The sequence below is a fragment of the Balaenoptera physalus genome, assembly GCF_965194825.1.
Source record: "Balaenoptera physalus genome assembly, chromosome: 17".
NCBI classification, from domain to species: Eukaryota; Metazoa; Chordata; class Mammalia; order Artiodactyla; family Balaenopteridae; genus Balaenoptera; species Balaenoptera physalus.
This window is the reverse complement of record NC_138895.1, coordinates 53548535-53562756: the sequence shown is the minus strand read 5'-3', so window position 1 is coordinate 53562756 and position 14222 is coordinate 53548535. Positions and strand designations below refer to the sequence as shown.

Here is a 14222-nt window from a genome sequence, read left to right as displayed (position 1 = left end):
CTTTTTAAGCTTCCTGGCTTGTGCAGATCCTGAGGTTACGGCACTTCCCCTGCCCCGCCCCGCAAGGGAGCCGAAGCCTATTCCTCTCCAGCAAAAACGGAAATTCAATTTCTCACCAACCCTGGCTGGTCTGAGCCAATCCAGATATAACCTGATTTAATAAGAAAAGAAATAGGATGGTTGTGCACATGAATGTTGTGGAGATAAATTCATTTAAGTCCCGTATACGCATAGCTGCTGATCTAATGTTTGGCACTTGGTAGAAGCTTAACAGATGCTAGTTTCCTCTCCTTACTGACCAGCAAATGCTGTAATGGTCAAATTTGTTGATTTGGAGATAATGGATGAAGGCTCCTGCTCAAAATAGGAACCTCATGTTCTTTATTTTGCAACATGAGTCAAGTTCTTTGACCTCATTATCTCTACTCTCTTCCTCTCCACTCCTGTGGGCAGCTGAATGCTCCCCCAAACTTGCCAGCCACTGTCTTATTACTCCTTAAAGACATTATGCAAATACCCATCTCTGAGCTTTCCCTGCATCCGTCTTCCGAACATTCGCCCTTCTTTCCATTCCTCTAAATCCTGTCCATCCTCCAAGAATCACCTCCTATCTTTATTCCTTTACAGACTTCCCAGTGCCTACCAAATGCAGTGCTTGCATATACTAGAGGCCCCCTTTCTGCAGACATGCTTCTTGTTCAACTATTTATTCATTCATTTAACAAGTATTTTTTAAAGTGCCTACTACAGTCTAAGCTCCATGAAAGCCAAAATTGTTTGCCTAATGTGTTCACTGCTATGTGCACAATGCCTATTATAGTGGTTTATATTTCATAGATATCAATAAGTATTTGTTGAATGAATAAATGCTGGTGATACAGTGGTGAACAAAAGAAATAAGACTCTTGCTATTAATTATGGTTGTCTTATTTGTGATAACTATAGCAAGTTTTTCTTCTCCAAGACTCAAAAATGATAATATCCACCAAGGTTCTGTTCTAGATGCTCTTCTTTTTCTACACCCACTCCAGTGGCAATGCCATCCACTCCTGCAGCTTCAGCCATCATCTCTACACAAGTACGTTTGTCTGATTAAGGATTGATTTTTCTTCTTCCAGGGAACAGGTAAAGAAAACTTCTTTTCTGTCTATATAAGTGGACCTAAACCAGAGATACACATCCTCAGGCTAAGGGTACAACCCAACCTTCACATCATCAACTAATCTCTCAAGATATAGAGGAGAATAAAGAAGAATATTCATAGACAGACAGGTAAGGATTGCACTTTCTCACCACTCCAGGTGAATTCACCTCGTACTGGCAGAGGAAAAGGAGTTTCATGTGAGATTTGGGGTGGGCAGGAGAGGGAGGGATGTCTGGTATCCACAGCTGAAGATCTGAGCCACAGGAGGAAAGGCACCTCTGTTAAGAGTCCCAGGAGTGTAACAGTAGCCCAGCCAGGTATTTCATGCATATTAACTTAGCAAATGCAACCATCCTGATGTTATTGTTCCCAACTTACAGATAAAGAAACCAAGGCAGAAGGAGGCTCAGTAACACCCCCAATGTTTACAGAGTCTGTAAATAACTGGGTAGGACCTCGCTGAAGCCAAAAGAAAAACTTTTAACCACTCTATGGTATTGTCCTTGTAAATATGAAGAGATATTTGCCTGGAAGGGCGAAGACTCCACCATGGGAGTATCACAGACATACCTTAACCTAGACAATCGTTAGAAACAAACATAGATTTCTAATCCTGACCTCCTTCCTGAGTTCCAGACCATGTTTATAACTGGGTTCTAAAGAATTTCACCAGATTGTCCCTCCAGCATGTCAAACTCAAGATGTCAGAAGATGAAATCATTACGTTGTCTTCCATACCAGTTTCTCTTCCTGAATTCTCTAGTCCTGTTATTATTACCCTTACTTTTTCATTCATATTGTCTGGAAATATTAATATCTGCCTTTACTCTTCCCATTCCTGTTTGCTTTACCCTCAATTAATTGACATGTCCTATAGATTGACTTCTGTCATATCTTTAAAACATGACCCCTTAATTTAATTGCTACAGCTTCAACCCTGATTTCCATCCTTCACTGCATAATAGCTATGAGCCTTCCAACTGTTTATCCTGAATCACTTTCTGTCACATTTATCCAGAAAACCTTTACTATAGTAGTCTTCCTGGAGCACAATTCTAATCACATTTCTACCATATTAAAAAAATCAAGCCTTCCGTGACACCCTTAACCCCCTGTAACTGTATACAAAAGCACTGCCGTGTTCAGAAACTCCCACCAGCCCCCCTCTCTTTCCATTGAAGTCTCAGTGTCCGGTCTGTTGCAGTCTTCTAGTGCTTTCCTACATGTCTCATGCTATGCTCTGCTATGTCAATTCAATGCTTTCCTCTGAGACTTTCCTCTGAAACTGTTCTGGCCTTTGCTTCTATCTGAAATGTCCTTGTCTGGGTCGCCCCCAGGTTTCTGCTAACTCCACTCCTCAGAACCCCTATATCACTTAGTTTGCATCCCTTTTATGACACATACCACATACTACTTTGCATACTTCATTTTGTGATAAATTTACTCTTCCATTACCAAGTTGGAAGTTTCTTTGGTAAATGACCAGCCTGGCCTGTTTCCCCAGTGTGATGGTTAATTTTACAGTTCAACTTGGTTAGACTATAGATGCCCTGTTGTTTGGTCAAATACTAGTCTAGATATTACTGTGAAGATGTTTTGTAGATGTACTAACGTTTACAATTAGCTGATTTTATGTAAAGTAGATTATCCTCCATAATGTGAGTAGGCCTTATCCAACCATTTAAAGGCCTTAAGAGCAAACACTGAGGATTCCCAAGGAAGAAGGAATTCTGCCTAAAAGATTGTAACATAGAAGTCCTGCCTGAGTTTCTAGCTTGCTGGCCTGCCCTACAGATCTTGGACTCAAAATTACAACATCAACTTTCACCTAAATTTCCAGACTTCCTGCCAGCCCTACAGATTTGGGGCTTGGCAGCCCCCATAATCACATGAACCAATTCCATAAAATAAATCTCTCCCTCTTTCTCTGTCTCTCTCCCTTCTTATTGGTATAATTGCCGACAGATAGGCCAGATAGATAAGATAGATAGATAGATAGATAGATAGATAGATAGATAGATAGAAGATAGATAGATAGAAGAAAGATAGATAGATAGATAGATAGATAGAAGATAGATAGAAGATAGATAGATAGATAGAAGATAGATAGAAGATAGATAGATAGAAGATAGATTAGATGATAGATAGAAAGAAAATAGATAGATAGAAGATTAGATAGATAGATAGATAGATAGAGTTTGTCTGAAGAGCCCTGACTGATTTGCCCATTTTGGGGCGCAAGAAAGATTAGGTCACATTTAATTTTGTTTTAAAACCAACCATCTCAGATCCTTATTTCCATTTATCTCAATAATGCATGCCTTCCTCAATAGAAAGTCTCCTCCCAACCCCCCAGCTACAAGATAAGTCAAGAACTCCAATAAATTGGAAAATTGTGCCTATATTTTGAAAAGCCCCATGCTGTGCAACATGGAGTCTCTGCCAAAAGAAGTGCCCTCTACCAGGCACTCTGGCAGCCCCGAGCAGCCCTGTCCACTCCCGGTCATGCTCAGGCCACAGGAACTTGCTGCCGTGACGGTATTTCCTCAGGTGAGGGAAGGTCTGGAGGAGCATCTCTCCTCCAGGCTCACACACAGCAGTGCTCACAGAACTCTGTGATTGGCCTGGCCTTCCAAAGCCATAATCTGTTGTTGACTCAGCTCTTTACGTTTACACACACACACACACACACACACACACACACACACACACACGCTCCTTGGCCAAGAGGTGTTCTAGCATCAGCCATGCCCTGATGCCCTGTGTCTTTTTCTAATGATGCGCTGCCTTGGCCACCACTCTAGACTGCCTTCCTCCTTAAGATGAGTTTCCTCTTGAGATCTTTATTTATAAACAGCTGTCCTCAGGCATGGTCATTTCAACCCATCAGACACAGAACGTTAAACTTCAACGCAAAGGGATTTGTTCCCTTCCTCCAAGAACCCTCCTTGGTCCCAATCCACATTTGCCCTACATCTTTTTTTTTTTTTTGGCCCCCGCTGCGCGGCTCGTGGGATCTTAGTTCCCTCAGCAGGGATCGAACCCAGGCCCTCGGCAGTGAAAGCACGGAGTCTTTACCACTGGACCGCCAGGGAATTCTCTGCCCAACATCTCAATAACTACATGGCACCACCAAAGTTGGTCCTTTCCAAAACAAAGAAGGCATGCTGCAGAGTAAATTAGTATTTCCACCTCCAGCTGCCAATAACTTATTAATGACATTTTTCTCATTTTATGATTCTTTTGAGTACCATTCACCATGCATCTCCTTCGGTTACTTCTCAGGAAATAGACCTCGAAGGAATCAATGAATCGATAAATCTGTTTTCCTTTGGTCTCCTGTCTTTTCCTCTCACTCATGGCCTCCGGAATTTCCCCTACACCTAAGCACAGTATCTTGTGGTATTTATATTTAATAAAAGTACTTTGCAATCTCACATTTGGCCTGTAGAGGTTGGGTATGTGGTTCAGGCCTTTTGAAACCCAGGCTGGGGAATCTGTACTTAATTTGGGAAGTGATGGGGAGGCATTGAACTTGAGCACTTAATTTCAAAGTAATAAAAAACTAATTCTCTGCTTTATCAAGACTACAAATTCAGCATACTATATACCTGAGATTTTAGAGCAAGAGATAGCTCTGTTCATTTTTTTCCTTTATTAGATGTTACTGGAAAGCATTTTATGCCTTCAAGGCAGGATCAGGGTTTCCATAAACTCCTGGAAAAAAAAAAAAAGCATTTCCAGATTGGAGAATTTTCAAATACTCCTCATTGTTGCAAATCACATTTCAAAAGGGAGAGCATTTGCATATTCAAGGTGAAATCCCATGGAACTATGCCTCATGCCCAGTTTTATGGAGTAATTATTTCTACATTTTTGAACTGTCACCACCTTCAAAATATGTCAACTCAAACTGCACACTAGACATAGGTATTAATTAGCCAAGCTAATTATCCGAACTTGTTTAGACTAATCAAGTGATGAAGCAGCTTCAATCTGTTGGATTTTTCTTGAACAACTAACAGTGAAACATGAACTTGTTATGACTAGTAAATTGCACAAACACAATTTGCAACTGAGAAAGAGATTCCACGTTCCCTGAATATGGGTCCTTTCTCACTAAACCCGATCCACGGCCAACTCTGCCTCCAAAGGTACTTTGAAGAAAGGTCTTTCTTCCTTCCTTCCAGCAGAAAATCAATACTGCACGCTGGAGGAGAAGATGGAGAGTTAAAATGTCCTCTTCACCTGAGTGAGTAAACACCACCTCCGGGCTAGGGAGGGCACAGCAGGGAACTGCAGGCTGTGAGACAGACTGCAAATAAAACCCTTCCAGGAGCAGAGAGTGGCCAGGCCAACGCTTAGCCCTGAAGCTGGCACCGCAGAGCCCTTGGCCTCATATAATTTCATTTCTCTGCGACTGCAGATCAGTATGTGCCTGCAAAACTGCATAACGTGCCACTGACGCAGCTGTTATCCAGCAGACCTATTCTTTGCACACCGATTTGCCCGCCTGCCTAATCAATCCACAGGAAGGGAGGGAGAAGCAAAGTTGTCACCATCACACTGCGTTCTGGGCCTCTCCTTCATCTCAAACCACCTGCCCCTCCCACAGTTAGAGAAAATCATAGGCCTCGAAGCTTCAGTGAATAGGAGCTTTGCGTGGGTCCTGTGTTCCCCAGCTTTCACCACTTTCTGGGAAAGATAAATGTTTTTCACATCCTTTGTGTCTTAACCTGGTTCTGTCTCCTTCAATCCGGGTCGAAAACAAAGCTTCCTCTCCTCTTGGCTTCTCCCTTGCTGCTCTTCCGTTTTTCCTGAATTGCTCTGGTATTTCTGGATTCTTCCCATGTTGAGTCAGATCTGAGTATGGGTGGCAGAAAGCTTCTAACGTCATCAAGTCATCACGAAATACGAAAGGTGGGCAGGCTCTGACAGCTTTAAGCAGCCCACAGCCTCAGGCTAGTATTTTTCCGCTGCAATGATGATGAAAGATAAGACATTGTTCAAATGTTCCTATGCTGGGAACCATCTAAAAGCAGGGCTTTCAAAATAAAAAACAGCGCTAGTTCCCAGGGACAAAATTCACATCTTCCTTTGTTCTGCCACAAAGCTCTTTGGCACCCCCGTAGAAGGGAGCCCTCATTACTCAGGGCACTTCCGAGGAGCTGTGAGAAGCGCGAAAGGGAGCTGGGACTGGGAGCCCTGCCCTGGGTGAATCAGAATCAAAATAAACTGCTAGCGTCCTTTCCCACCAGTACTCCCTGAGCCCTGCTCAGAGGGAACCACTTACTTTTTTCTACTGATTTTTTTCATTATTAATTAAACCAGATTATAAAATAATTTCTAGACTATTAATCTCTCCTAATATTAAACTATGTATGTGTCTGTGCTATTTAGGTTATAGCATATAAATAAAGGGAAAGGCGCATGAGTGCTTGAATTTACACAGTAGACGTTTTTTGGAAAAGTGGACAAATTGTATTTTATAAGTCAAATCAAAGTCCTTGAGGGTTTCATCATTTAAAGACTTTGTATTGTAGATCTGCTTATAAAACCCATAAGATTTCTGGTAATGTGGTTTTTCTCATGCATTTTTTTTCAAGTGGGAACCTATTTTCTCATCTTAAAACGAGCATGGGAGTATATTTCTTCCCACAGAAAATTCTGAAATTTTTCCTAGATTCCTGTCTATCAGGTGCAGTGCTCCATAAAGTTAGATTTTGAATATTCTACAGTCCAAGGTCTGGAATAATCCCAGACAGAACTTCTGCATCCGGAAATGTAGCAACTCTGCTCTAGATTGGAGCACACTCTCACTCCGCTGTCTTTGCAAGACTGTTGCCCTTTGCCCAGAAATGCAACTGCAGTCTCTCAAGGCACAGATATAAATATAAGTGGGGGAAATGTCTGAGGTACATGATACCCTTTCATCCTAATCACTGGGCAATCTCTCTCTCTCTCTCTCTCTCTCTGTCACTCTCGCTCTCGTAGATTTTTAAGTCACTTTAATAGTGAACTTTCTAACGATCAAGGCTTCCTAAAATGAAATAAGCTTACTTTTGAGATGACAATGCTCTTCTCAGAGAAGATATTCTGATAAAATCTGGATGACCACTCATCAGGTGTGTTGCAAAATTATAATAGTTTTGAGATTAACCAACCAGTAAGATGATTCTTTTAAGTTTATGTGTGTGTGTGTGTGTATATATATATATATATATTTTTTTAACTTGGTAAAATACGCCTAACATAAAAATTACTATCAGTGACATTTAGTACATTCACAATATTGTGCAACCTTCACCACCACCTTGTTCCAGAGCATCTTTATCACCCGAAAAGGAAATCTGTACCCATTAAGGACCCACGACTGCACCCCCATCCTTCCTCCCCGCTTCCCAGCCCCTGGCAACCACTAATCTGTTTTCTATCTACCTCTATGGATTTGTCTGTTCTGGATATTTTACATAAATGGAATCCTACGATATGTGGTCTTTTGTGTCTGGCTTTATTCTCTTGGCATCAGCAACCCTTCTGGGTACAAATCATTTCCAGTTCCTTGCTTTGAGATCCATCTTCCATTTCCATCCTCTCTCTTCCCTTCCCAGGCACTCACCAGTGTCGTCTGCATCTTATTCGGTGTGCAGTCTCCGGCCTGGGATTGCCACCCCCGTGGAGTGCCTCAGGGGCACCACACTGACAGCCCTTCTGCCAATACTTGTTTCAGGTCTGGCCGGGGCCGCCTGCGGAGCTGGAAGAGCAGCAAATCACCCTCAAACTTTTCCAAGGTTTTTTATATTTTAAAATAAGATGTGAGAGGTGCTTTTTCCCTTCTTGACAAATTTAAGTGATAATTAACTGGTAACAGAAAATCTCCCCTGGAGTGTCACAACGTGCTGGTAGTTAACAGAGCCGCCCTCAGAGCTGCACCACAGAGCAGTTCCAAGTAGAACGTGTGCTTGTGGCCAGAAGAACTGGCACTGCTCCCCCCTTCCAGACATCCAGCCATGTGCACATGGCACCTGCATTGCATTTTGGTTCACAGATGCAACATAAGAAAGAGCAGCCTGTGGTGTGCTGGGGACAGGGCTGGACTCCAAGTGAGAAGATCCAAGTTTGAATCATACTTGCTGCCATTTATTAGCATGACCATGAGCAAGGCATGAACCAACCCACCCTTACGTTTGAAAGGAAGGTCATATAAACAGCAGCTAACCTCACCAGATTGTTTTCAAGATCGAAGCCAAGAAAACAATCCTATACACAAAAGCTGTTTGTAAACTATGACCATAGTGCCCAAGCATGTAAGCATCGTGAAGGCAGGAACTTTGTCCTGTTTTCTGCTGCCATGTCTAATGCATCACTCAAGACAGAGTAGATACTCTGTAAGATTTTCATGAATTTGGGAAATAAACAATCATGTTATTACTGTCAGTAACCAGGGTCACATGGTTAGCCACCAAGGAACATCATCTCTAGATAACTACTCAGATCATTTTTATTTATTGTAACCAAGTTATCACAAGAGAGTGTCTTACCCCATTATGTTTCTTCTAAAGGATGCTATACTTGGAGAGGAAGTGAGAAACATTGTTCTACTAAAATAGAGAACAGGAAAGGGTGACTTCAATTTGACATGAGCTCTTGTTATGAACCTAAGAGACCTGACTCAAAATATACCTCTTCTAGGATTCATGCTTCTTGGTCTCTATCCACACTGTAATTATGCTTTTCTTCACGCCCCATCGCAAAACGAATTTACTCACCAGTGTATGTAACACTGCAAATGTTGCGTTTTCAAATCTAGAAGCTTCTCCTAGACTGGAACCAGCTAGCTTCTTCCTTCTCTCCCTCCTTCCTCCCATCTCTCCTTCCTTCTTTCCTTCTTTCCTTCTTTCTTTCTTGTTTTGGCGGTAATTTATATATTTTTTTGTTTTTAAACAAACTTTTTGAGGCATAAGTGACAATATTTTAATGTAAATCCCTGACATTGTGTTATTTCACTCTAAATACTTTGAATTTTACCATTTAAAAAAAGATGTTTTGTCATACAACCACAATGCTGTTATTACACCTAACAAAATAATAATGATTTCATCTAGTACCCACTCCACATTCAAATTTCACTAAAAGAACAAAAATGTCCTTTTATAGTTGGTTTGTTCAATTCAAGGTCCACCCGCAGCCTTTAATGTACTGAGGACAGAAACTTTGGGTCTTGTTACTCTACTTCTTGGCCTTAGTGCAGCTGGTACTTACTGTTCAGCAGGCACTCAGTGGAACAGACATTTTTCATGGAACAAATATTTATTGACCCCTCCATGTGCCAAACAATGTCTTAATTGCTGGTGAGGCAAATATAAATAAGATATAGTTTTTGTCCTCAAAACCTCAAAATTTGGGTGAACCAAAATGAATATTGAAATAAATGAATGAAGACAATCAAGGTGAATCTATCAAGCCTAGTATCTGCTATTTTTCCTGCAGAGAAGGCTTTGGGGCAGAGTTTGATGACTTTTCCTAATAGCAGCATCACTTGATCATTTCATATAACTAAAAATGTGGATTTCAAGTTCCATTGTATGAGCAAGACCTCAGGAAGTTTGCTGAACACACATTATTTTTTGTTGGTGGTGGTTCAGAGGGGCTCTTTGTGTTTAATTTTCAGAAAGAAACTGGATATTTAAATATTAGATCACCCTGCTCAATGGCAAAGCTCATCATGTAGTGGCTTTCCGTCATCCACAAGGTAAAGGGTCACCTTCTTCAGCAGCCTGCCAGACCCTCTATAATCTGGCCTTGCCTACTTCTCCAGACTCGTCTCCTGCCTCACATCTTAGGGTCCACCCAAACTGAACAGCTAATTTACTCCACCCCCAAATCCTCCCATATTCCTCTTAGGACTTAGGTCCTTGGCCTCCTCCAGGCCTCTGCAAGGAATACTCTGCCTGCCCTTTTCATGTCCTCTGCCCCAACACCTGGGCCCTACACTTTATTTAAAACTCAGTTCAGGTGTCCCTTCCTCCAGGAAGCCTTCCGTGACCTCCTAGGCTTAGTTGGCTACCCCTCTTTGGGCTTCTAGGACACCTTGTATAAATCTCGTTTAGCATATATGTAGCACATTGTGCTGAAATAATCTGCTGACAGTCTGGCATCTCCCTCTTTCCCTCCCCCTAGACCGCACATGACCCTCTCCAGGGCCGGGACTATGTACCCTGCATCTCAGTTTCCCCAGGGCAGAGCTGAGGCCTGGTAATCGGATGCCCTCAAGAATTCTTTAGGCAGAATTACCAGAAGATGACAGTATGAATTAAGTAGAGTTACAAAATTTTAAGAGATAAAGATCGGGGCTTCCCTGGTGGTGCAGTGGTTAAGAATCTACCTGCCAACGCAGGGGACATGGGTTCGAGCCCTGGTCCGGGAAGATCCCACATGCCGCGGAGCAACTAAACCCGTGTGCTACAACTACTGAAGCCTGCGCGCCTAGAGCCTGTGCTCCACAACAGGAGAAGCCACCACAATAAGCCTGAGCACCGCAACGAAGAGTAGCCCCCACTCGCTGCAACTAGAGAAAGCCAGCGCATAGCAACGAAGACCCAATGCAGCCAAAAATAAAAAATAAATAAATTTTAAAAAAAGAGAGATAAAGATCATGGTGTCCTTTTCAACAACTTCATGATGTTGGAGCCGGAAAGATGTAAGGGAATGTTCTAGTGTAAACCTTTTATTTGGCAGTAGAAGAAACCTAAGTAGAGAGGACATGAGTATTCATGGACGCCCAGTGTCAAGTCCCAACAGAAAAGAGACAACGCCCTTGAGTAAAATAATTCTGGGAGAGTGTGTTTGTTTGTTTGACAAAAGGACAATTTACAAAGAAAGGGATGGGGTGTAGGGGGACCACAGGGGATAATTTAGTAACCTGAAGTTAGAAACAGCAGAGGAGCTATTAACCGTTCCTAGGGTAAGGGAACAAACTTGTCCCTGTTTGCCCAGGACTGTCCCAGTTTTAAAACTCAAAATCCCATGTCCTGGGAACACCCTCAGTTCCAGCAGACGAAGATGGTTGATCACCCCATCTAGTGCTGAGGTAGAAAAGAAAGGAATGGTCACTGAAACCTGGAAAGAAAGACAGTCCCCTTATACAAGGAAGCAAGTGATCTTCAGACAAGGCCACATTTAACTCAGAGTGACCTCAGAGGGAGGAGGTCAGGGGAATAGAAACGCTGACTTCACTCTCCTCCCTCCTTCTAACCTCCTGCAGAGGCTCTGCGTTGGGCTCCCCATGAGCCAAGGCCAACCGGAAGCCGGGTCACATTGGCCAGCGTTCAGGGCAGAGGGCAGGATGCAGGAGAGTAGAGGATGCGCCCAGAGCCACAGAAGACTCAGCTCACCCCACAGGCGCACAGAAGAGCCTGAGGAAGGCGCCCAACTCCCCATCCAATAGGGGCCTCACAAGTCTTAATGCAAGTAATGGGATGGTATGACTCAAGCCCTCAAACCCTCTCCATGATTTCCAAACAGTTCCAGCAAATGTGGGTGGGGGAAGGGTGCCTTTAAATTCTTATGCTCCCCTCTGGCTCCCACCTCTTCAATCTACTCATTGCCTTGCCACCCCATGGACGTTATCTCTGGTCTGCATTGCACAGATTCAGATGTAAGTTGCAGCCCCTTCCTCAAATCCCACAAAAAACATTCACACGCAAAGGCAGTGTTTGTGTTTATCAGATCACTGTATTGGAGATTTGGAGGGAGACCAAACAAGAGTTTACCTCTCAAAGAACTTCAGGTTGAACTTCAAGCATCCTTGTGCTTGGACTACTTAATGCTCTATAGTTGCTCAGCCTCACACCATGTCTTCACGCCTCTCCCCTCCCATCCACCTCTCCTCTCATACCCTCGTTCAATAGCACAAAAAATGCCCCTTGAGTTGAACAGTTAGCCATTTCCTTCCAGGCTTCTGCAGGGCCAGTCAATACCCAAGCCCTCCAGATCTTACCTGCTTCCCCGTGAGTCATCCTACCTGCACCAGCTCCCTTCCTGCAGTGAATTCTGCTGCCAGATGTCAGTGGAGTTTTCACGTCCTGTTGTACGTTATTCTAGAGGAAGCCATTGATTTTGGTGTAATCCTTTCAGAAGTTTATTAATCAACTTGCATAAAAGTCTCTATCAGTGGCTTTCTTGTCTTGTGGAATCCAATTCTTCCTCCGAACACATCACAGTGCGTTACTCCGCTTAGATCTGGCACATTTGAGCATCTTGTAGTCGCTGAAGTAACACAGTCATGGCCTGCTGAGCTGCTCGTCTTTTCCTTTCAAAAGGCTGATTCAGGCAGCTTAGGATCTCGGCTCTTTCAAGTTACTTGGAGATGAACCTTATTGCATACAAGCTGCCAGTGCAAACGTAATTTTGATTTTCAAATCCCATAGGTTCTGTACCTTAAAGGGTTATATTCAAAATGCCATCTGCACGCCCAAGCCTTTTACCAACTTTACGTTTGCCTCTAATGTAGGCAAAACATGAACAAAAGGCCAAGTCCTTTCAGGAAAGCTCAGAACGTTAGAGAGGAGTTTCACTTTCTACACCGCGAGACTCGATACAGAAAGCCAAAGGGAAGTGTCTGGATACAGCTCAGAGCACCGGGGAACTGCTCCCAGTTTATGCTGGTTATTTTGCGGATAATAAGAGAATGTGCTCACTCACAGCTTGACTTCAGGGTGGAGGAGGATCTAAAGGAGACCAGGGGCAAATTAAATTATTATTAAGTCATTTAAATCATAGAGTATGAGATTGCAAAGCTCTCACATTGTTTTGCCTTAATTCGGACTTCAGTGTTATATAGATATTTGCATCTTTAGGACCTACTCTCAGTCTTGCATTTGCTATCTTATTGGCTGGATTTGGTCAATTTTAAAGATTCTTGAAATTAAACATAATTTGACATGACATCTTTTTCTATACTATTATCCATACCTCTTATTGTTCAGTTGTAGAAGGAGTTTGTGTTTCTTTAACTTGATACACTACATATACAGAGTCAGAGAAGCATAAAGGAAGAGAATTCCTGTAGAGAAGATTCCTTGGCTTTAGCATTAGCTCTCTGAACTTTGGAGATTGAGCTTTAGCTGTTGTTAGGCTGTTTTTAGCTGTAGATTATGGAAACACCTACCACGAAGGAAACAATAAATGTCCTTACGGTTTAAACCCCTTTTAGTTGGGTTTCCTCTTATGTTATGGCACTGAGTCTGACATCTCTGCAACTCCCTTGAAGAGAGACTTAGCCCTCGTGGTCACAAGGTGGCTGTCGCAGCTGCAGCCATCTTACTTGGCTAAAGTCAAAGGCAGGAAGCAGGTGGGTAGCCAGGTGGTAAGAAAGTACTATCCTTGTTTACTACTCTCTTTTTATCAATGAGGAAAAATCCTTCCCAGAAATCCCCTCACCCATCTCATTTGCCTGAACCAGGTCTAGCTTAAAGGGAGGTTGGGAAAGTGGGAAATTTTATCAAACTTTATAGTGGCAGATAGACAGGGGAGAAGGTTTTTCGACAAAACTGGGACAGTTACTGGTCCTGAAAACCTCACAGTACCAAATGAGACCCCTCCTGGGAAAATGCTCTAGAGCTGCTCTATTTAAACCTTTCCTGGAGCTTCATGACTCTGTAATAATACAGAAGCATATAGCAAATCAAGCAGTAACCCGCATAATTCACATGGTGACTATAAGGAAAACCCTCCTATAAGGAAATAATTCAAAAAGAAAACCAGAAAATGGAATACGGGAGAAGATTCACAAGTGCTTCACGTTGCCAACCAAATGGTATCCTAGGCCTTTCATCATCCAGGTGATCACTTACTAATAAATCAAAAGTGGAGGAGTGAGCAGTAATTCTTTCACAAAATCAAAACATGCTCTGCATTAGGAATAGATTGTCCTGATGAATTTAAATCGGAAAACAAACTGGTAAAGGTCCCCCTTTTCTGCCTTTGCAGAAAGCTCCCTGCCCTCTCCTTAGCCACTCCTGGACCCACTTCCTGAGCACAGTCCTTGCAGGTTCGGATGCCTAAAGCTGAGTTAGTC

At 42.7% G+C, this 14222-nt stretch overlaps 1 long non-coding RNA gene across 2 annotated transcripts in view; it reads right to left on the bottom strand.

The window, feature by feature from the left end:
- LOC309647231 overlaps nt 1-13881 on the bottom strand; it is a 35050-nt gene extending 21169 nt beyond the window's left edge. For both annotated transcript variants that reach the window (XR_014255871.1, XR_014255872.1), the window contains exon 1: nt 12144-13881. This is a non-coding gene — a long non-coding RNA (uncharacterized lncRNA). The remainder of the gene's footprint in view (nt 1-12143) is intronic.
- Between the last annotated feature and the right edge of the window lie 341 nt (nt 13882-14222).